Source organism: Microcaecilia unicolor, chromosome 1 (assembly GCF_901765095.1).
Source record: "Microcaecilia unicolor chromosome 1, aMicUni1.1, whole genome shotgun sequence".
NCBI lineage: Eukaryota > Metazoa > Chordata > Amphibia > Gymnophiona > Siphonopidae > Microcaecilia > Microcaecilia unicolor.
In genome coordinates this window covers 497,675,938-497,698,957 of record NC_044031.1, presented here as the reverse complement: position 1 = coordinate 497,698,957, position 23,020 = coordinate 497,675,938, and the positions used below count along the sequence as shown (strand labels likewise).

General features: G+C 44.8%; 1 protein-coding gene across 8 annotated transcripts in view; it reads right to left on the bottom strand.

The window, feature by feature from the left end:
- Nucleotides 1–23,020, bottom strand: part of FAM110B (family with sequence similarity 110 member B) — a 200,553-nt gene that overhangs the window by 28,116 nt on the left and 149,417 nt on the right. For 6 of the 8 annotated variants that reach the window (XM_030214679.1, XM_030214672.1, XM_030214703.1 and 3 more), the window contains one exon: nucleotides 1,304–1,413. The gene's annotated coding sequence lies outside the window, so the exon portion shown is untranslated. Of the gene's footprint in view, nucleotides 1–1,303; nucleotides 1,414–3,140; nucleotides 3,192–23,020 lie in introns of those variants that run through there. The other 2 variants (XM_030214720.1, XM_030214711.1) reach the window with 2 other exon arrangements.

Here is a 23,020-nt window from a genome sequence, read left to right as displayed (position 1 = left end):
GGGAGCATTTTCAGATAACTATAAATATTAGGTACATAAATCATGTAAGCACATTCAATTTTACAAAACACTAGATTCTTTAACATTTCTTTTCTCCTGTCGTTCAGATTTCCATAGACCCTCAAGGATCTCAACATGTAACTCGACTCTTTTTTTCCTTAGTTATCTCTCACTTATTGTTCAGGTTTCCTTTACTATTTTCTCTTTTGTGCACTTTTTAAAATAGCCTCAGTCACTTAGCTGCTCTCTCTGTTTTCTCTCTCTCTCTCTCTCGAACGGTGGGCGCCTTTTCTTTCAGGTGATGATCTCCAGCATAAACTTTCTTCCAGTCTTTTCCTAGTAACATCTTCTCATCAATACAGCTCCATCCCAACTGCCAGCCTGAGCTGTTTGTCACTCTCCTGAGAGTTCCATCAGCATGCTGAACACTCAGCGCATGCACACAGATCACTCAGTTTCACTGCAGTGCTCACTGTCTCCACACCAGATTCAGAATGAGCCAGGTAATCTTTTAAAATTTAACCCATAGGGTTACATTTGGCCTAAGTTCTATTTGACCTGAAAGCTTTGAAATGAAACTTCTGGACAAAAAAAGAAACAAAGCAAAGCAAAACAAAAAACACACACACCACAAACACTACTTCTCCCACCACTACTCCCTCCCTTCACATAGGCAATGAGGCAAAATCAGGACTGATTTAGCTTACATGAAACCATTATCAGTCCTAGAAAGTCTTTCGTTTAGCCAAAGAACAAGTGTGTCATGGATTGTAGTAAAGCAAAGTTTTCTACACTGCCAGTATGCCTAATACTTTCTTTTTCTCTGGAGGAACTACCTCAAAGGGTGAGAGAGAAGCTTGGGCTTCATACCTGTGATATCCTTGACGCCTCTGCTGAGACAGATAAGAATGGTGCAGATTTGTGTCACAGAGTGATGGTGATTTCAAGTAATGTGAATACCTGTTCACAGCAATGAGGACTGAGACCACCAACAATTTTCAAATGGTAATGGTTTTCAGTGGAAAAACTGGGCAGAATGGATGGACTAATTGGTCTTTTTATGTCATCATTTCCATCAACCTAAGGCAGATTGACACTATGTCAAGAGATAAATGGCTCTGTGCTAATGCTGTTGAACCATGTGGTCCAATCAATAATTAAAAATTATGGTACAGTTTAGTTCAAGGTAATACATAGAAATAAATCAAAAGAAGACTACCACACCACTTTACTTAGTTTAACCAATCAGAAAAATGTAATTTTTCAACTGTATATTATTTTTAAAATTGAATGTTAATTTTACCTTGGCTTTTACATAATATGGTCGGGCTTGACTGTAGTATGATCAGGGTGAATCAGTTCATGCCGGGCTCACTGGCATCTAGGAGGAGCAGAGCAGAAAGAAGCAAATTTCTAGAGAGAAGAAGTACAGAAAGTGGTGAATAATGAAACATGGGTAAGAGGTTAAACCCCACAAATATACAAATCTGGCAACAATGAAGGAGCTATCAGCCAACTAAAAGGCAAAATATCAATCTGTACTTGAACATACACTGCTTTGATATATACCATCTGCAAGTCCAAAAGCTAAGAAATTAAGGGCCTTTTTTTACTAAACCGTGCTATTGCCGGCGTGGCAAATGCGACACAGACCATTCAATCTGAATGGGCGTCATCGCATTTGCCACATGAGAATTCCTAGCACAGTTTAGTAAAAAAAAGGCCCTATATAAATTAAAACTAAATAAATATTGAATAAGTGTTTAATTTAATCTACTATAATAAAAAGCACCCTCAACGTTCTGAAGCTGACTCCGTGGCTTCAGGGTTCGTAAGTCTGTAAGGGTGTCACATCTCTCTATGCCCCGCCCTCGCGTCAAAGCATGACGACGTTGAGGGCAGGCCCCGCCCCCTGCCATCGCGTCAAAACGTGATGACGTCGAGGGCGGGTAATCAGCAGTGTTTAAGGCAGCCTGGCAGGACTCAGGGAACGAACCTCCAATGTTCTACTATAAGCTGACTCCATGCCATGGCTTCAGTGAAGGGTTCAGACAGCGATGGAGCTTATTAGGGGACACAGGAGAATCGCTGGGTGGCTGGAGGGGGGGCAGGGGACAGAGGAGAATCGCAGGGTGGCTGGAGGGGGGGCAGGGGACAGAGGAGAATCGCTGGGTGGCTGGAGGGGGGGCAGGGGACAGAGGACAATCGCTGGGTGGCTGGAGGGGGGGCAAGGGAGACAGCAGAATCGCTGGGTGGCTGAAGGGCAGGCAGGGGACACAGCATAATTGCTGGATGGCTTGAGGGGAGGCAGGGGATACAAGACAACTGCTGGATGGCTTGAGGGGAGGCAGGGGATACAGGACAACCGCTGGGTGGCTGCAGGGGGGCCAGGGGACACAGGAGAATAGCTGGGTGGCTGGGGGGGGGGCGGGGACAGAGGACAATCGCAGGGTTGCTGGAGGGGGGCAGGGGACACAGCACAATCACTGGGTGGCTGGAGGGGGGGCAAGGGAAAAAGCATAATCGCTGGGTGGCTGCAGGGGGGCAGGGGAGAGAGGAGACTCGCTGGATGGCTTGATGGTGGGCAGGGGATAGAGGACAATCGCTGGGTGGCTGGAGGGGGGCAGGGGAGAGAGGACAACCACACACACTCTCTCATAGACACACTCGCACCCAGTCTCACTCTCTCTCTGTCACACACACACACTCGCACGGTGCTGCCAACCACACAGAGGGGGGGGGGGGGGGGGGGGAGAACAAGGGGGTCCTCAGACCTCAGAGGGGGGAGGGGAGCACCTCCAACGTTCAGAAGCTGACTCCATGGCTTCAGTGAAGGGTTCGTAAGTTCGTCAGTGTGTAACCACCTCTCTCTGCCCCGCCCTCACGTCAAAACGTGCTGATGTCGAGGGCATCGGCCCCACCCTCACGTCAAAGGGGAGGGGAGCACCTCCAACATTCAGAAGCTAACTCCGTGGCTTCAGTGAAGGGTTCGTAAGTTCGTCAGTGTGTAACCATCCCTCTCTGCCCCACCCTCGCGTCAAAACATGCTGACGTCGAGGGCGTCAGCCCCGCCCTCGCGTCAAAATGTGCTGACATCGAGGGCGGGTAATGAGAATGAAGGACTGAGAGAACGAACTCACCTCCAACGTTCTGAAGTAGACTCCATGGCTTCACTGAATGGTTCACACGGCCAGGGCTTTCAATAACGCCGCCGCTTTGACGGAGCTAATCAGGGGACACAAGAGAATCGCTGGGTGGCTGGACACAGAGGAGAATCACAGGGTGGCTGAGGGGGGGGGGCAGGGGAGAGAGCAGAATCCCTAGGTGGCTGAGGGGGGGGGGCAAGGGAGAGCATAATCGCTGGGTGACTGGAGGGGGGCAGGGGAGAGAGGAGAATCGCTGGGTGGCTGGAGGGGGGCAGGGGTGAGAGGACAATCACACACACTCTCTCTCTCACAGACACACTCACACCCAGTCTCACTCTCTCTCACACACACACACTCGCACGGTGCTGCCAAACACGCAGAGTGGGGGAGAGGCAGGGGGTCCTGACACCACAGGGGAGGGGAATGCAGAGGGGGGGCCTCAGACCACAGAGGTAGGGGGAAGGTATCTCTGTCACACACACTCTCTCTCACCAACACACAGTGTATCTGTGTTAAACACACTCTCTCACACTATGCCTCACACTGTACACTCTCGATCTCACATTCGGTCTCATATACACTCTCTCAGTCTCACAGAGAGTCTGTGTACCGCACACAGTTTCTCACAGTCTGTTTCACACACACTCTCTCTCACCAAACACAGTGTATCTGTGTTAAACACACTCTCTCTCACACACAGTCACTGTGTCTCACATACGCACTCGCACATACTCTCATTCAAACACACACACTCTCATTCTCACACACATACTCGCATCCACACTCACTCTCTCTCCGACACACACACACACACACTCGCACACTCACTCTCTCTCTCACAGTCACTCTCACACACACTCTCTCAAACATACACACTCCGAGGAAAACCCTGCTAGCGCCAGTTTCATTTGTGTAAGAAACGGGCCTTATTTACTAGTATTAAATAATTTACAGAAAATGCATTTTGCAGCAAATATGATTTTTCTTTACAAATAAACCCTGAAAATAAATCATCAAAAGTTTACCTCAACAGAGCTATTAATAAAAAAGTGGCAATAAAGCATAACATAAATCTAAAAGTCTTAAGTAAAAAAAAAAAAAAACCCCACACACGCAGACTTTTCATGACGACTTTATATTGTAATATGAAAAACATGCTCCAACCAATGATCTTGTCAAAATAATTGTAACATGAAGGTGAAAATGTGGACTGTATCTGAAAATAAAGAAAGCATGGGACACACACAGATCTGTAAAGGAAAAGATACTAGAGATCAGTAGTTAGTATGGATAGTTAGGCTATATGGTCTTTATCTGTCATCATTTTCTGTTTCCCTTATATATCATAATCAATCAAAATCCTAAAAACCTGACATTTTCATTATGCTTTGCATATACATTCACAAAAATCAATACAAATACATCCATTTAAAATTGAACCACATTTATATGCAATCATTAAACACACATGTATAGTTCTTAAAACCCAGAGATACCTCCATAACACAGAAAACGTATCAGAAATTTAATTACTCAAAACTTGTATCAACAAGACAATTGCCCACTTTATCAAACGGTAATTGTCGTAGTGCACAGAGCAATTACTCACTTGCAGCAGGTGCTCTCCGAGGACAGCAGGCCAAGTATTCTCACAGCTGGGTGACATCATCTGACAGAGTCCGGTGCGGATGCTGACTAGCAAGATGAAGGTAGAACTTTCTAAAAGCATCCTACTGCGCATGCACTGCTGCCTTCCCACCCAATATGCGAGCGCGGGTTCCTCAGTTATGTAAAATAGCTAAAGAATACAACTACAAGGGGAGGTGGGAGGGTATGTGATAATAATTGGCCTGCTGTCCTTGGAGAACACATGCTATAGGTGAGTAACTTCGCTTTCTCCGAGGCTATTGCTTTCTCACAGCTGGGAATCCCTAGCTACCAGGCTCACTGAAAACAATGGTAGAATAATAGGGACTAGAAACGTTGAGGCCTTAAAGTCAATTAACCTGAATCTATTTTCATACTTGTTGTGAAGATGCAGCCTGGAACTAAAGAAAACTGGGCTAGGGAGGTGGAGTTAAATTCTGGACACCAAATTCTTCAAGACTGCCTGTCCAGATATCTTGTTCAGGCCAGTAATGAGATGTGAATGTGTTGGCAGATGACGCCATCACAGCTTTGGAAATCTCCTCTATGGAGGCTGACCTCAAGTCGGCTGCTGACATAGCCATAGCTCTGAGACAAGAACAGTGCTGGATTTTTAAGTTACATACATTATATCCATATAGGATAAATACTAGAATAGAATGGAACAAGTTTTTTTGAACCGGCGATGTGCCTTTAATTGTTTGTAACTCCTTTTGATGGACATTTCAGAGGGAGGGATTGAGCTGGAGGCATCTTACGTCAGCATAGATAAAGCGCGGCCATCTTTATAGCTTTGAGAAGCTAGAGAACAGATCATAAAGCACCTTGTAAGAACCATTAAGTTATAGAAATAGTTTTGAAGTCATGTTCCGAGAGAGTCATTTGATATGTGTTTATGCTTTCTTGATAGATCTTTAGAGTCAGACACCACGGACCCTGAGGAAGGATTCGAAACTTAGGCCAAAGTCGGGCCGTGGAAGGTGTCCAAAAGACTTAAAAGATAAGTGCAAGAGATCCGCAATTGGTATTGAGCAGTAGCCTCATGTTTATAACTACATTTTTGAAAGTATTTTGAGCAGTAGCCTTATGTTATAAATTATGTAAGGAGTTTTTTTGCCCATGATGATATAAGGGACCTCCTTTATGTTGGTGCACCAACAACGGAGTATTCCCTTATAATTTGAGGCTCTTTCTCCTTCTATTTAAAAACATCGATAGAATTCAAGGATATTGTTTTTGATTATATAGCCATAGCTCTGACATTATGAGCCTTGACATGACCCTCTAGGGTCAGCCCAGCCACAAGTAAAGGAGATGCAATCTGCTAGCCAATTAGAAATCGTGTGTTTGCTGATAGCTACCTCCATATGGTATGGGTCAACAGAAACAAAAAGCTGGCTGGACTGTCTATGGGCTTTAGTCCACTCCGGATAGAAGGCTAAGGCTCGCTTGCCATCCAAGGTATTCAGTACTCTCTTGCTAGGATGGGCATGTGGTTTTGGGAAAAATGTTGGTAGGAGATTAAGATGGAACTTCAACACTTCCTTAGGAAGAAACTTAGGATGTGTGAGGAGAACTATTCTATTGTGATGAAACTTAGTGTAAGGTGGATCAGTTACTAGGGCCTGAAGTTCACCGACTCTGCGAGCTGAAGTGACTGCCATGAACAACACAACTTTCCAGGTCAAACACTTCAGATGACAGGAATCAAGTGGAGAAAAAGAGCTTTCATCTGCTTGGTGAGGACAGCACTGAGATCCCATTACACAGCTGGAGGTCTGACAGAGGGCTTTGATAATAACAAACCTTGCATGAAGTGAACAACTAGAGGCTGTACACAGATGGCCTTACCTCATACATGGTGACAAATAAGAACTAATCAAATGGCCCTCAGCTTGAGGAGGTTGATATGGAGATCTGTTTCCTAAGCAGACCACACTTCCTGGGTGTGAAGCCCATCCACGTGAGCTCACCATCCCAGGCTGGATGCATCCGCTGTTAACACGTTCTGAGGAAGTGGAATTTGGAATGGTAGTCCCACAGCCAAATTCATTTGCATTGTCCACCAGAGAAGGGCATATGTCAACTCTGGAGGAATCTGGATGACATCTGCTACATTCCCAGTCACCTGAGACCAGTGGGAAGCTAGGATCAACTGAGCCTCTTTCAAAAAGAGATGTGGGACCTGCTTGCTGCTTCGGACTTGCGAGGCGAGTGTAGATAAGGTCTCTGCCCTCACTTGTAGAAGAAAAGTCTGAGCTTGCAATGTATTGAGCAGGTCTCCTATATACTCCAATTGCTGAACTGGGAGAAGGGTTTATGATTAACCATAGGAGCGCTAACACTTGAATAGTTAGGTACACAGACTCTGATGACCCCTCTTGTGATGGGCTCTTAACCAGCTAATCATCCAGATAGGGAAATACATATAATCCCAGTCTGCACAAATACACCACAAGTACCACTGGACACTTGGTGAAAACCCTGAGAGCTGATACAAGGCCAAATGGTGAACACGATACTGGTAAGGGTGTTTCTCTATCCAGAATCCAAGATACTTCCTGTGACTGGGAACTATCAAACTGTGAGTATAAGCATCCTTTAAATCCAGCGAGAAAAGAATCATTTTCCTGAATTATGGGGAGAAGGATGCTCAGGGAAATCATCCTTAACTTTCCTTTGACGAAGAACTTGTTCAGGGCCCTTAGGTCTAGGAAGAACCCCCCCCCCCCCCCCCCCCCCGTTTTTTGGGCACAAGGAAGTACCTGGAATAAAATCCCTTCACTTTTCCCCCTGGTGGTACAAATTTGACCACATTAGCCTGTAGAAGGGCAGAGATTTCCTCTACATGTACCTGCTTGTGCTGGGAGCTGATGTACAGTGCACTCGGTGGGCAATTTAATGGTCTTTGATGCCAATGTAGGGTGTAACCGAGATGGATTATTTTAAGAACCCACTGGTCAGAGCTTACAAGAGGCCACCTGTGTTAATAAAAATTCAGCCTCCCCCCTACCAGTAAGCCATATGGGATGGTTACTTTGAGTGTGGCTATGCTCTATTGGAGCCAGTCAGAAGTTTGTCCCTTGCTTTGACTGGGGAGTTGGCTGGGGCTTCTGAGAGCGGGACTGGCAAAGCTGGGGGTTCTGGGCAGAGTGAGAAGGTGGCAGAAACCTATGCCTTTGAAAGTAGTAAGGTCACCAGCTGGGCCCACTGGAAAATCTCCATGAGGAAGAGGTTGCAGCTGGAGGGTGCCGAGACAGGGTTTGGATGGTATCAGTATGTTTCTTTATGAGATCAGCGACCTTTTCTACCTTATTTCTAAACAGAATGTTACTTCAGCAATGAACATCTGCCAATCTCTCCTTAATCGCTGGTTGTAGGTCAGAGACTTGCAGCCATGAGAGTTTGCTCATCTCTACATCCATGGAAGAGTCTGGACATTATGTCAAAAGAGCTGTATGTGCCCCGGCCAGATACTTTCTACTCTCCATCTGTTTACTGGCCAACTGGCGAAGCTCTGCGGCCTGCTCCTGTGGGACAGAATCCACAAGATGTGGAGGTGTATTTTCAAAGCACTTATACTTACAGGTTACACAGGGATCCTTTTACTAAGTCGTGGCAAAAAATGGCCTGCGGTACAGTGGGTGGGTGTTTTTGGCATGTTGGGCCAGTTTTTAACGCATCTGGGAAAAGGGCTTTTTTTCAAAGGGCAGGGAAAAAGGCCTACAGTAAAACAAACTATTTACTGTCTGAGCCCTTAACGCCACCCACTGATCTAGCGGTAAGGGCTCATGCACTACATATGAGGTGGCAGGTCGGCATGCGCCAACTGCTGATTAACACCAGAAACGATGCGTGCGGTAGGAAATATGGAAAAGGTTTGTCCCGCTGGTATGGACACGTGCCAAATTTGAAATTACCACCAGGGAGGCATGCTAGCCTAGCGCGTCTCATTTTATTGCATGCAGCATGCACGTAGAGCCTACTGCGTCTTTGTAAAAGGGCCCCGTAGTAACCTATGGAACTTTGTAAGTCTAAGTGCTTTGAACATGAGCCTCTTAGTGTACTGCAGACCAAAGACTGCAAGTAAAGGCTCGTGCGGAGCTGATAGGATTGGATGAAGACAATGAGCATCAAGACCTGACATGCTTTCCTCCCAAACAAGTCTAATGTTTGAGCCTTTCTACCTGGAGGCGTTGAGGCACGAGTCCTGGAGCCCCTAAGTTTGTTATAGGATGGATTCAACCACCAGGGAATGGTGTGGCAGTTGAGCCCCCTTGAATCCAGGAGCCTTGCAGATATGATATTGCGTATCTATCTTCTTAGGTGCGACCTGCACTGAGAGGGGAGATTACCAGTTCTTTGTCAGTGCATCTTTAAGGCTATGGTATAATAGTAATGTGACCCTTTCCTTAGGAGGCGACTCATAGTCCAGGACAGTTTACATTTCTGCCCTGGTTCTTCCTCCATCTCTAACTTAAATGGGTTGGCAGAAGCCATGTCCCTGATAAAATCAGTGAAAGACATACGCTCAGGTGGAGATTTACATCTCTCTTGAGGTGGGGAGGAATCAGAAGGTATCTCATAAGACTCCTCCTCTGAGAAGTAATGAGGGTCCTCTTCTGAGTCCCATGAACAATCTCATTCAGACTCCTCACCGTATTCAGACTGAGCTGAGTGAGTTTGTGCCTGCCTTGGCTTAGTGGAACCAAGTCCAAAGAGCACCGAGATACAGCCCTACCCCTCTGACTCGGGGAAGTTTCCTCCCCCGACGTTGAGAGCAGTACTATGTGTTGATGTCAACTTCCTTTAAGGAGGGATCTCTGCACAGGCATGGATGGAGCTTCAGGAAGAATCTATTGCAGTTGTAGCATCTGCACCAGCTCCTCTCTGAGCATGGTTTGCAACTGCTCATTCAAAATAGGCATCAGCAAAGGTGTGTGTGTGGGGGGGGGGGGGGGGGGGGGGGGGGACCAGGAGAGAGGCAGCCTGAGAAGGTATTGGTGATGGAAAGGCAGCAGGGACCTGGCTGTCTGGAGATTTGCATACCAGCACTTCTTCCAAAAAGGGGAAGTGCTCCTCCCAGTGCCGGGACTTCTTGGGTACCAGCAATGAAGATGCCCTGGTGATCCAGTACTGTGCATCGATGCTTGTTGCTTCTTGGGCTTCCTCTGATGTTCAGCATTGCAGTCCTTCTGTGCTGAGGACAACATCAAACCTGTATATGCTCTCACTGCTGGGTCCAATGCTGACTGGTCCCAGGGTCTACTCTCGACATTCCAGGATCTACTCCCTGCGCCTGATGTTGAGAGAGGTGGAGACCTTCTCGATGCTGGTGCATTCCCAGTGGATGTTGAAGTCTTGGAAGCCATCAAGGTCAATGTTTCCGGTTCCGAGGTTGATGCATCAGTCTTCGAGGAGCCCAAAAAAATCTCTCCTGTTGAACTTACTGTGTCTTCAATTGCATTTTCAAACAGTGAGAATTAGGCTCATGGTTAGGCCCAAGGCACCCGATGCACCGAGTGCAGGTCTGTCACGTAAATCACCTGATTACATTGGGCGCACCTTTTGAAGCCACTGGGGTCTTCTGGCACATCGAGACAAGAACTGTGGCCAAATTAAACTTCTTAATTGTGAACAGTAAAAAGGGGCAGTGTTCAAACTGAGGACGGTGATCCAGCCTAAACAGGTCTAGCAATTTGCGAAAAAGAAAGGAAATCTTAAAAGTTGAAAAAAAAAAAAACCTACTAACATTAAAGGGGAACAAAATAAAATAAAGAAAAAATTAAAAATACTCCAAAAAGATAAAAATACAAGCAAGGGAAAGCACTGCAAATGAGAGAGAAAATATGCACTGGGAGAACAAGATAATGCATCCTCCTTGCTCTGTGGAAAAACGAAGACTGAGGAACCCGCGCTCACGCAAGAAAGCACCAGTTCATGTGTTACAGGACACTGCTAAAAAGTTCAACATTCATCTCACTAGTCAGCATCCACACTTGGCTCTGCTGGATGACATCACCTAGCTGTGAGAATACAATGGCCTGATTGTCCTTGGAGAATCAAAAATATAACAGCAAGTAAGGCTTCCAAGTTGGCTTGGAATAGGACGAGACGATTATTTTGAGATGGTTTTACAAATTACATATTGTGGAATGCAGTCTTTAACTAGTTGGCAACAAAGGCAAGGAAAATTACACTGAATCCCTTGCAAGAATACTTGCATGCTATACCTTTCATAAAGCAAGCACTTTGCTTATTTGAGTTTTCATAGGAAAATTACACTGAATCCCTTGCAAGAATACTTGCATGCTATACCTTTCATAAAGCAAGCACTTTGCTTATTTGAGTTTTCATAGGAAAATTAAAGACCCTTAATGAAATGCATGCCTTTTCTCCAAAGCAGTGTCAGGCCATGCAAAGTGATGTTCACTTTGCTCTGAACATATTTGCTTTTTAGGGTCCTTGGTTTTCTTGGTTTTTGAAACATGCTGCAGATAAATTTTAGCTGCTGGTTAAATTCAGTAAGAAAAGGCTATCCCTATAGATTAGATCTTATAGCTTGTTTTAGCACTTATTTTACAAAGTACAGACTCTTATTTGTGTTCAGGCACCCCTGGTCAAGTTTTATTTATTTTATTTTAAAAATTTCTATACCACCTATAAGTAGGTGGTTTACAAGTTGTATGTTTCAATGAATCTCTAAGTGAATCCAATTGGTTTGGGGAATAATGATTTTGGGAGAGTAGATTGTTTTCTGGGAGGATTTGGTATGGTTTAAACTAGGGTTTTTACAAAAATGTTTTGTTGTCTTTGATATTTTTGTGCTATTTGTTTTTATTTCAGATGTTTATTTGTAAGTTATTTTGAATGGTGTAGAAAGATGAAATATAAATATCTTATACCATAAATGTAATGCAATTTAATTCCAGCATTTATATCCCTCTTAACCAATCAAGTTCAAAGTGGGTTACAGTAAGAATAAAAATACAATCATACAATAAAACTCCTATAAAATCAGCTTAACATACCGTAAAACATCTAATCAAAGAACCAAATACTTTTGAAATAACCAAGTCTTCAATGCTCTCCAAAATGCATATAATCAATCATTTGTCTAATCCCAGATGGTAAAGTTCAGGAGCTTTTCCATACAAAGTTCTATATTTAGTGCTGCCTAAGTGACAGCACAGATGAAATGGGGATGTCAAAAGCAATTAATTTGATGATCTTAAACAACGGACAATCTTACATATCAATACCATAGGTGCCAAATAACCAGGGCACAGCTGTCTTTGTATTCTTTGGACTTTAAACTTTTCTGCAATGCACTACTATTCAAGCATTTATAATATCATGTCTAGATTATTGCAATTCGGTATATACAGGGATAACTAGTCACCAATTGCGTTATTGACAGACCTTACAGCTGACCGGTTCTCGCATCATGTGAAACGATATGAACATGTTACAACATTATTCCATTCAGTGCATTGGTAGCCTATCAAATTTTGTATTCATTAAAAAATGTCATGCTTAGATTTTAAGGCGTGTCATATCAGAGTTCCATCTTAACTAATATGATTATTCCTTATACTCCATCTCAAGCGCTTCATTCACGAGATGGACATCACCTTGTTCTATCTCCTAGATAAGCACCTTACGACAGCACTAGATCCTCAGCTTTCTTATTTTTTAGCACCTAAATGGTGAGGTGATTTGCTGAAATATATCAGAGCTGAACTGTCTTTTCCAAAATGTAAGTCTCATCTTAAAATATACTTTTTTGAATCAGCATATGGTCTCGTTACGTTATGATTTTTCATTATCCTTGCATTAATGAGTCTGTGAGATAGGGAATAACCTTATTTAGTTTTGCCTGTCCCTTGACTTAATTGAGCTTTTCTCTCCTTTTCCATTTTAAGGTATGTATGAAAATTCTTTTCTATCATGAAATAGCATTCTTTAAAAAATTTTGTTTTAAATATTGTAAACCACTTTGATCAGAATCTGCTTAGCAGTATATCAAATTTGTGAATAAACAAAATCTTAAAAAACAATCAACAACTTAAATTCAGTTCTTGCATGGACAGATAATCAATACAGTTCACATAACAGTGATGTGACATGGAGAGGAAGTGACGTCACCACTTGGGAATAGCAGCTTGACTCGACAGCTCCGTCGGAGCGGGAGTAAAAAGGTTAACTACACCTGACTAAATTGTTTGTTTTGTCTCTCCACTGACGTTACTACTGGCGCAGCTATGGCGGTGAGGAAAAAACTTGATAAATATAAGTTCACTGCTGAGAAGCACGGAGGAGGTCTGGCCGAGCAGAAGGCGGCGGCGCTCCGATCCAAGATGGCAGATGAGGATTCTGATTCAGAGCCTGACCACGCGGAGTAGCTTGGTAGGGACGCTGAACTCAATAAACAGGATGTTGCCCGTTAGTTCAAGGAATTGAAAGTAGACATGGGGGCTGTGAGGTAAGATATTCAAGCTGCAATCTCAGACCTGAGTATGGAGGTGCAGGAGATTGGTAGCCGCCTTGAATTAACGGAAGAGCAGATGGAGGGTCTCACGCACGAGGTGCAAGCTCTTTAAATGGAACTTAAACAGGAGTGTAAGAAGAGGGACAAACTGGCTATTGAGGATCTTGAGAATACAATCCGCTGCTGTAACCTGCACTTCAAAGTGATTCCTGAAGAGGCACAGTTTAAAAACAGTCATATAGTGGTGCAGGAGATATGCACTTTTATTTTAAATTCCGGAGACAATAACTCTGGTATCTCAGGAGGGGGGGGGGGGGGGGGGGGGGGGGGTGCTCCAGTAACTTTGGACAGAGCTCATAGAAGTTTGGGGCCTCAGAGGGACTCTATGCTCCGGGATATCATTGCCTGTTTCCATGATTATTCGGTGAAGGAGGTAATGTGGAAAAAAGCTAGATACCTGGGAGACATGGAATAACTGCAATAAGGGTTTTTCAGGATTTGGCTAAGACCACTCTTCAGCATTGTCATGAGTTACGTGAAGTGACTTTTTATCTTCAGAAAGCTGGCCTGAGATATAGATGGCTTTTTCCCTTTGGATTACAGTTTTCAGTGGGAGCAAGACCGATGCTCTAACCACTAGGCCACTCCTTCAAGCTTATAGCTAAAAATTATAGACACCAATCTGGTAGAAATTTCAGCAGTTTAGCCAACACGGATCCAAATAATTCCCTTAGCAAACCTGTTTATTAACCGACCCACCACTCCCTTCATCAATCTATGGGTTTTCTCCAATTCTCCACCCATCTCCAAAACCACATCCTCAGCTACAGCCTGAACAGAAGGCAAACTATGCATTATTGGAACAATCTTACCCTGAACAGTATTTGTAAATTCCTGAGCCAGGAGCTTGTGAGGATTATGAGGAGCGGCGGACTGAGTTAGTGTAAGTCTTAAGAATTATAATACAACAGGATGAAGACATCTAACCAGAATCGTGAACACATATGGACTAGGATTGATAAAATTATAGCAAAAAACAGATTAAAAAGGGTAATTATAAATAATACTGGGATTTAAAAAGAATGCAAAATAAAGTGGGTGGATAGTCTCAGGGAAGAGGATCCCTTCCTTGAGGCTGTTTATGTACAAGTCCACTTTTTTTTAATGTTATTTATTGGGTTGTTGGTGTTGAGTTTTAAGTAGTGATTTTGACTTTGCAAGAAGTGGGGTATAGGTTGGTTTATTATGTCTTGGGTTCAACTTTAAAGTCCAGGTGGGTAAGTAAAACAGTCTTTCTATTCTTTTTGATTTTATGAATGATTAATAGTGAGCTGTTCAGAAGGCTTTGCCAGATATAACTGCATGTAATACAGTAAGAATGAATGAATATGTTTGTGATGAGCTAGCTAAACTAAAGGTGGACAAAGAGATGGGGCCAGATGGTATACATCCGAGGATACTAGGCCAGATGGTATACATCCGAGGATACTAAAAGAACTTAGAGAAGTTCTCTAAGAACTTAGAGAAATTTTGAAGGTTCTGTTGGCTGACCTTTTCAATGCTCTAGAGTCAGGAGTGCTTCCGGAACACTAGAGAAGAGCAAGTGTGGTCCCTCTCTATATAGGTGGAAGTAAGTTGGAGGTTAGGAACTATAGGCTGGTTAGTATGAACTCTGTGGTAAGTAAGTTAATGGAAACACTTCTAAAATGAAGAATAGTAAAGTTTCTGGAATCCAGTGGATTGCAGGATCTGAGGCAGTATGGTTTCAGTAGAGGCAGGTCTTGTTAGACAAATCTGATTCATTTCTTTGACTGGGTCACCGGAGAGTTGGATTGAGGGAGAACGTTAGTTGTGGTGTACTTAGATTTTAACAAAGCCTTTGACGTGATTTATTTATTGAGATTTATTAACTGCTTTTATAAAGAGATTCACCTAAGGCAGTGTACAGCAGGTACAGTTTAACATAAAACTTACAATTTTGTTAACAGCGTAAGAATCAAACATATAAATTGCGAGTGACCGTACTCGCCCGCAAATGCGCAGTAGAGACCGAACATTCAAGGAGCAACACTCCAAACCCCGCCTCCACCAGCAGCTCCTGTACCGAACGTAATGCAGCCAATAGGGAGGGAAGGAGGGGGCGTGGAAATTGGAGGAGGACGTAATGCAGCCAATAGGGAGGGGAGGGGCGTGGAAAACGGAAGAGGACGTAATGCAGCCAATAGGGAGGGAAGGAGGGGGCGTGGAAATTGGAGGAGGACGTAATGCAGCCAATAGGGAGGGGAGGGGGCGTGGAAAACGGAGGAAGATGTAATGCAGCCAATAGGGAGGGGGCGTGGAAATCGGAGGAGGACGTAATGCAGCCAATAGGGAGGGGAGGGGGCGTGGAAATCGGAGGAGGACGCAATGCAGCCAATATGGAGGGGAAGGGGCGTGGAAATTGAAGGAGGACGTAATGCAGCCAATAGGGAGGGAAGGAGGGGGCGTGGACATCAATGGGGGAGGGAGGGAGGATGGAGAAGAGAACCACCATGTACAAGGGCACAGCAGGAACGACGAAGTGGCCGAGGCAACTAAAAAAACCCACAGCAGAAACCAAGCAGGGATCAAAAAACGTTCTGGGGCCAACAGAAAAAGGTAAACAGGTGTATTCACTCACAGCACACACACACAAGTCCTTCTTTGCAGCATGAAGCAAAGACATAGCTGTCCCGCCCCTTTGGCTCACTGAACAGCAGGAGTCAGCAGAAGGGGCGGAACAACAACATGTATGCGGGGAGGGGGGAAGGGGGGAGGGAGACCGGCACAAGACTGAAAAATGAGCCTGCGTTTCAAACTGCTCTAACAACTGCCTAAAAGGAGACACTGAACCTCCACTGCCACACAGCTCCAACAACTGACTACAAGGAGACACTGAACCTCCACTGCCACAAAGCTCCAACAACTGACTACAAGGAGACACTGAACCTCCACTGCCACACAGCTCCAACAACTGACTACAAGGAGACACTGAACCTCCACTGCCACAAAGCTCCAACAACTGACTACAAGGAGACACTGAACCTCCACTGCCACACAGCTCCAACAACTGACTACAAGGAGACACTGAACCTCCACTGACACAAAGCTCCAACAACTGACTAGAAGGAGACACTGAACCTCCACTACCACACAGCTCCAACAACTGACTACAAGGAGACACTGAACCTCCACTGACACACAGCTCCAACAGCTGACTACAAGGAGACACTGAACCTCCACTGAGACAGAGAGTACTAACAGCTCACAAGCACTCTCTCTCACTCACTCACACACTCTCTCTCATTCACTCACTCACACACACAGAGACACCCAAGCACACACACACTAGCTGCTCACTCTCACACTCACTGTCTCTTTGGGAGGGCAGGGAACAGAGGACTGTGGCTTGACATGGGGTGAGGGAAGAGGACAGAGGAGGGTTGCTGGACATGGGGGGAGGACAGGGGACAGAGCAGACTTGCTACACATGGAGGTGAAATAAAAAAAACTCGCCCGTTTTAACGGGCTTAACGGCTAGTAGTAAAATAACCAAGAATAAGCATAAATACAATAAAAGAGGTAAACTTGAAAACAGTAAATTGAAACCTAATAATAGAACTACCGTGAAACAGTATCAGAAATATATACATTTAGCAGCACTGGAATTCAAATACCAGAGATATAATACAATGTTAGCATAATACTAATGATACACCTAATAAGCATGAATTAGAACATTCAGTTAACATAGATATGTCGTCAGATATTTTATACAATACAGCTTACTATATAGCTGAGGGACCAAGAGCAGATATAAGATGGGAACAAGATGCGTGGCACAGAGTCAGATAGGATAATAAGGCAAGGTCATTGTATAGTTAAGCAAGAGATAAGGAACTGATCTAAGTTACAGCGAGTTAGTCCAGGTGCAGAATGAGTGTCTAGTCAGTCATCCTATATATTAAAGGCTTAGGAGAAGAGCCAGGCTTTCACCTGCTTCCTGAAGTAGAGGTAGTCTCGAGTTATACGTAGCCGCTCAGGGAGTAAATTCTAGAGAGCGGGGGCTACTCCTGAGAAGTATCACTGGCGGGTATCACATCGTAGAATTTCTTTTGACGAAGGTACAGATAGTGATGATCCGAGAGGACCTTAGAGATCTTAAAGGTGTGTAAAGAGCTAACTTATTCTTTAAGTTCTGTAGCCCATTTTGTCTGAAGACCTTAAAAATCAGAGTTTTAAATTTAGCCCTGTAAGGTACTGATAGCCAGCGTAGCTTTTGCAGAAAGGGTGTGATGTGTTCATGCCATTTGCAGCATTCCATCAGTAATGCTGTAGCACTCTGAATTGGTTGGAGCTGACACAAACTCTTTTTGGTTTGGCCAGTGTACAGGGCAGGGCATTACAGTGGTCTAGTCGTGATGTAATCATAGCATGGACCACTGTGGTCAGACTCATCTTTTCAATATATGGAGAGAGATTTTGTAGTTGCTGTACATGATAAGAGACCATTTTTGAAGGTTGTTTGAATTTGTGGGATTAGTGTGAGTGATGAGTCTAGCAGTATCCCAAGATTTCTGACCTATGATTTTAGGGGAAGTTCATACTTCTCAAAAGGTATTTTGAAGTTGGGTATTTGTCTACTTGCATTTGGGTTCAGGTGAAGTTTGCTGTTGTTTGCCCATTCCTGAATTGTGGTTAGGCAGGCAGTCAGTTTACTCAGAGCTGTGGGTAGATCTGGCTCAATGGATACGAGTAGTTGCACATCATCAGCACAGATATAGAATTTTGTGTCCATTGACCAAAGCAGCTCAGCCAGAGGCTTGAGGTAGATGTTAAATAAAATGGGAGACAGTATGGATCCTTGTGGCACCCCACAGTCCCGTGCCCAAGGTGATGATGCACTGTTGCTGTACAGAACTGATTGTGTCTATCTGACAGATAGGATTTGAACCAAGTAATTCTGTGCCACTGATACCTGTTTCTGCAGTCTTGAAGCATGATATTACGATCCACGGTGTCTAAGGCTGCTGAGAAATCGAGCAACACTAGTATTGAGGCAGATCCCCTGTCATGGTTTCTGTGCAGATCATCAAGAAGGGACACAAGAACTGTCTCTGTTCCGTACCCAAATCTACATGGGTCTAGCCAATTACTTTCAATTAGCCAGTCACCGAGTTGACTGCAGACTGTCCAGGAAAGGAATAGACTGGGCGGTAGTTTTCGAGCTTGTCCTGGTCTTTTTAGTGTTGTTGGTAGCTGCCCTTCCATAAGAGAGGAGTTAGGAGTTAACAATTTTAGTGGCACCTTCAATGAGGCCTGTGTTCGCTCATTTTACAATCTTTGCTGGGCAGTGATCACGAGGGCAGGTTGTAGGCTGTACACCTTTCAGGATATTTTCAAGAGCTTCCTCTGTGACCTGGTTGAATGAGTCCAAGATGGCTGTGCATGACAGGGGAAGAGGGAGTGTTCTCTTCATTAGCTGGTAGGAGCTTTGATAGGACTGTCTGTAGGTCCTGATGGAGACCTAATTTTGTTGGCAAAATAAGTGGCAAAATTATTGCTGCTTAGTTGTGACTAGGAAGGCTGGTTCTCTTGTGGGGTTTGCAGTACGTTGTTTACTATTTTAAATAGCTGCTTGGTTAGATAGACCACTCAGGTGGGCTTCAGGGCCGAAAGGGAACCCACTCGTACAGATTCCAAGCGTACGTGCCTCACGGCCGATCTGGAACTGAGTCACAGACTAGGGAAGAGAAAAAGAACAACGAGGGTTCCCAGGAGGGACTGGAGCACATGCAACGCACACAGCACTAGCTAGACACAAGGGAAGGGCAACAGACAAGAAGCTGGAAGGTACATGCTACGAACAGGGGAAGAGAAAGCCAAGGACAGAATGGGACACAGACTCTACAGGAGTGAAGCTCCACAGGAACACTCTAGGCTGTACCATACAGCACACAAATACACTAGGTTGTGCCACACAACACCCAAAGGAAAAGGGAAGCCACCTATAGGAATACACAAGGCTGTGCTACACAGCACTCAAGGATTAAGGGAAATCACTATACGAATCCACAAGACTGTGCAACTCAAGGGTCAAGGGAAACCACATACAAGGCTGTGCCACAGTCAAACAACAGACACTAGAGACAAAAGGAAAAGCAAGCAAACAGGGAAAGCTGCTTTTACATACACCCGACAGATAAGGAGCAATGCTTTTACAAATTCCTGGTTACTTAAGGGGCTGCTGCAGCAGCAATTATGTTAAATAGTATATTTGTTAATGTAGTTCATTACCATAGAAACAGGTTGTTTACTAATCATGAACCCCCTTCAGGGGTTCAAGACCATTAGCTCCACAATATTGAAAGATGACATAAAAAAACCTAGCAATCTATTAAATGTTTACTGAAATTTCAACAGTTGAGCTTCCTTAGCAAGTGGTATCTTCCATTTGCTTCTTTATAAATTTGTATTTTCAGACCTAATAGTGCAGACCAAGAAAGCTGTTTTCTTAGTGTCAGCTCCACTGTTCTGAAGCAGTGAGTGTTATCCCTTCCTATCAGCAGATGGAGGTAGAGAAAACTAAGTTGCTAGTGACATCAACAGCATAAGCAGTGGTGCTCCTTGGAGCAATCCAATATTATTCTCAACATTCAGCAGCTGGTAAGTTGTGCTGATGGAGCTCCTGTCCCTGACCTAGCTCCCAAAGTCAAGCCTAATGGCTGCTCCCAGGTCATAGTCTCAGTACTGTAACTGGTTGAGCCTCAGAGCTTGGCTCTGCAGCCTGTAGTCACACTTCTTAGTGCCATTGCATAAGGCTTTTCCTCGGTCCTGCGGGGCCTTGCCCGAGGGGTGTGGGTCCTCATTCCCCCACCTCTCTTGCCTGTTCATCCTGTTTGGATGTATTTCCCACAGGCTCCCCCTGCACCTTCCAGGCTTTCCAAAAGTGCTCACTTTGGCAGCACATATACCAAAATAAAATAAATAAATTCAATTGGCATGGCTAGCTTCATGCCCTTTGTCAGGGGCTAATGCTATTGTAAAGTACTAAATAAGGAATTTCTCTCTAGGCACAACCAGAGATCTGGGGCCAGCACAGATACTAGAGCCCTGGGCCAAGATAGGCCAGGACAGGCAGGCCAGTGGGCATCTGCCATGGAGTAGGGCATGCTGACAGCACATGCTGCATGGCCTTCAGAGCCAGCTGCTAAGCAGGAGTAATGGATTATTTTTATAGTGTGTAAATGTGGCTAATTCAGTCTGTCCATGTTTTTCTTTCAGCATTTTACATGTGCTGTTCCATTCCCCTTTTTACCTAAAATGGATACATTGCTCTCACACAGTTCCAACCAGGACAAATTGGCAGAATCTTCTTTTCTCTCTCAATTCACTCAGCTAAAGAAAGAGAAAAATTCCCTGGTCATGCGACGGGCTTTTTCATTCCTGTCCACCCTGGATCCTGGTAAGGCCCAGTGGCTTTTAGCTTCAGAGCTTGACCCAGTTAGTTAAGCAGGCCCTACACAGGTCTACTCTTGGGACATAATCCTAGCCCTAACCCTCATCCTCTTGGTGGAGGGCCCCAAGGGGATTGGCGAGGGCCCCGTTTTGGAGTCTCAGCACAGTGGAACAGATCTGGTCATTGGGGAGGTTTCGGGTTCTTCGGAGGAGCGGAGGGGGACTCTGAGGTACTTTTGGGCTTCCATTCCCCTATAGACTTCATTCTGAGAACTCTTCCCATTGGGAGCCTGGGGAGGAACCAGTCCCATGGGTTCTGGCTCCTTTGTCATGATGAGATGTCTCGTCTCATAGACGACATCACCAAGACCTTGGCTATGCTTGACGAGGGCAGAGTGGGAGCTCCCAGATGGTTCCCTTGGGATCACTGGGGCTCTTATCTCTATGCCTTCGCTCAAGAGGTTGAGAGGTGTTGGGTCTTCCTGAGGGTGGACGTCTTGGTTATGACGGTTGCGCAGGTGACCACTGTAACCTCTCCAAGGGGGCTTGGCCCTCAGGTGAGCTCCACGAAAGAATGTGGAGCAGCAGCACCACCTGGTCTTTTCAGAGGGGGGTCCAGAATTCAGGCTGCTATTTGTGGTGGTTAGGTAGCTCTGTTATAAACCAGCCCCCAGATAAACTGAGAGCTTATACATAAAACAAAAGAACTTATAAAACCAGATTTGGTGAAACAGATCTTAATTAATTTATTATTTCAAAATACACCTTTGCAAAAATGGTTGTCTCTAGAAGCAAGAGTGGCACACCCCTTCTTAATGTTTAAAGGTTTTATACCCTTTCTTTTTAGTTACATTAAGTATCTGCCCCTAAGTTTTTCATTGGATATTGATCACATTTAACAACCCCTAATACATCATTGTTAATTATCATATGATAGTCCTCTACACATTTTCCATCACCCTAGCATCTCACATAAAGGTTTAAAGATACAAAAATGCAGACCAAGCAGAACAAACAACAGATAGGGGCTCATCACCCTAGCAGCTGAACCCCTATACATTGTTAGTTCTGCTTGGTCTTCATTTGTTTTATCTTTAAACCTTTATATGAGAGCTTTGCATAGTTCAGCACATGGCATATTCCATCTTCCCCTTTGTCCATAGTCTTACAGCTTCATGGTCTCATGCTTCGATACATTGTTGTTTCAGCTCTTTGGGGCTTCTTACCCCTCCTTTCTTCTCTCTCTCAGCACTTTTATCACTTTGCACACATTACTTTAAACAGTTTTTTGTTAATGATTTTAAAAAGCTATAATATGGTGGTTTCTGTTAGGAAGGGCCTACAGAAGTATAGCCCATCCCTAAAGAGTTCCTTTCTACCAGGGCATAAGGTAAATTATGTATAATCATACCTGATAATTTTCTTTCCATTAATCATAGCTGATCAATCCATAGACTGGTGGGTTGTGTCCATCTACCAGCAGGTGGAGATAGAGAGCAAACTTTTGCCTCCCTATATGTGGTCATGTGCTGCCGGAAACTCCTCAGTATGTCGATATCAAAGCTCCATCCGCAGGACTCAGCACTTAGAGAATTACACCCACGAAGGGACACTCTGCCCAGCTCACCACCGCCGAAACGGGGGAGGGGAATTAACCCAGCTCATCCCCACACAAGTGGGGGAGGGGAATCCGTCCAGCTCATCCCCGCGGAGCGGGGGAGGGACACCACACCCGCCGATGCGGGGGATCTGGCTTATCCTGCAAACCGCAACCGCGGGAGGAGCTGACTGACCCTAACCCCGCCGAAGCGGGAGGGGTACAAAGCTGCCCTACAGCCGCACGAAGCGGGAGGGAGTGCCGGCAGAATTTATGTCTCAATCCAGCCCCGTAAAACGGAGGGGAGAGGAATGCAGCAGCTCACTGTAACACAAACTCGTCTCAACTCTTGAAGAATCCAAGTGAAAGAAGAACTTGAACACGAAGTCCTCCTGAAGTAACTGAAGGCTAAACTTGAACCTAAAATTCAACCAGAATATAAACAGTACAGATATCTGGGAGGGGCTATGGATTGATCAGCTATGATTAATGGAAAGAAAATTATCAGGTATGATTATACATAATTTACCTTCCATATCATCATGCTGATCAATCCATAGACTGGTGGGATGTACCGAAGCAGTACTCACCCAGGGCGGGACATAGAAATCCCTGACCTCAACACTGAAGCTCCAAACCGGGCCTCCGCCCGTGCAGCCACAG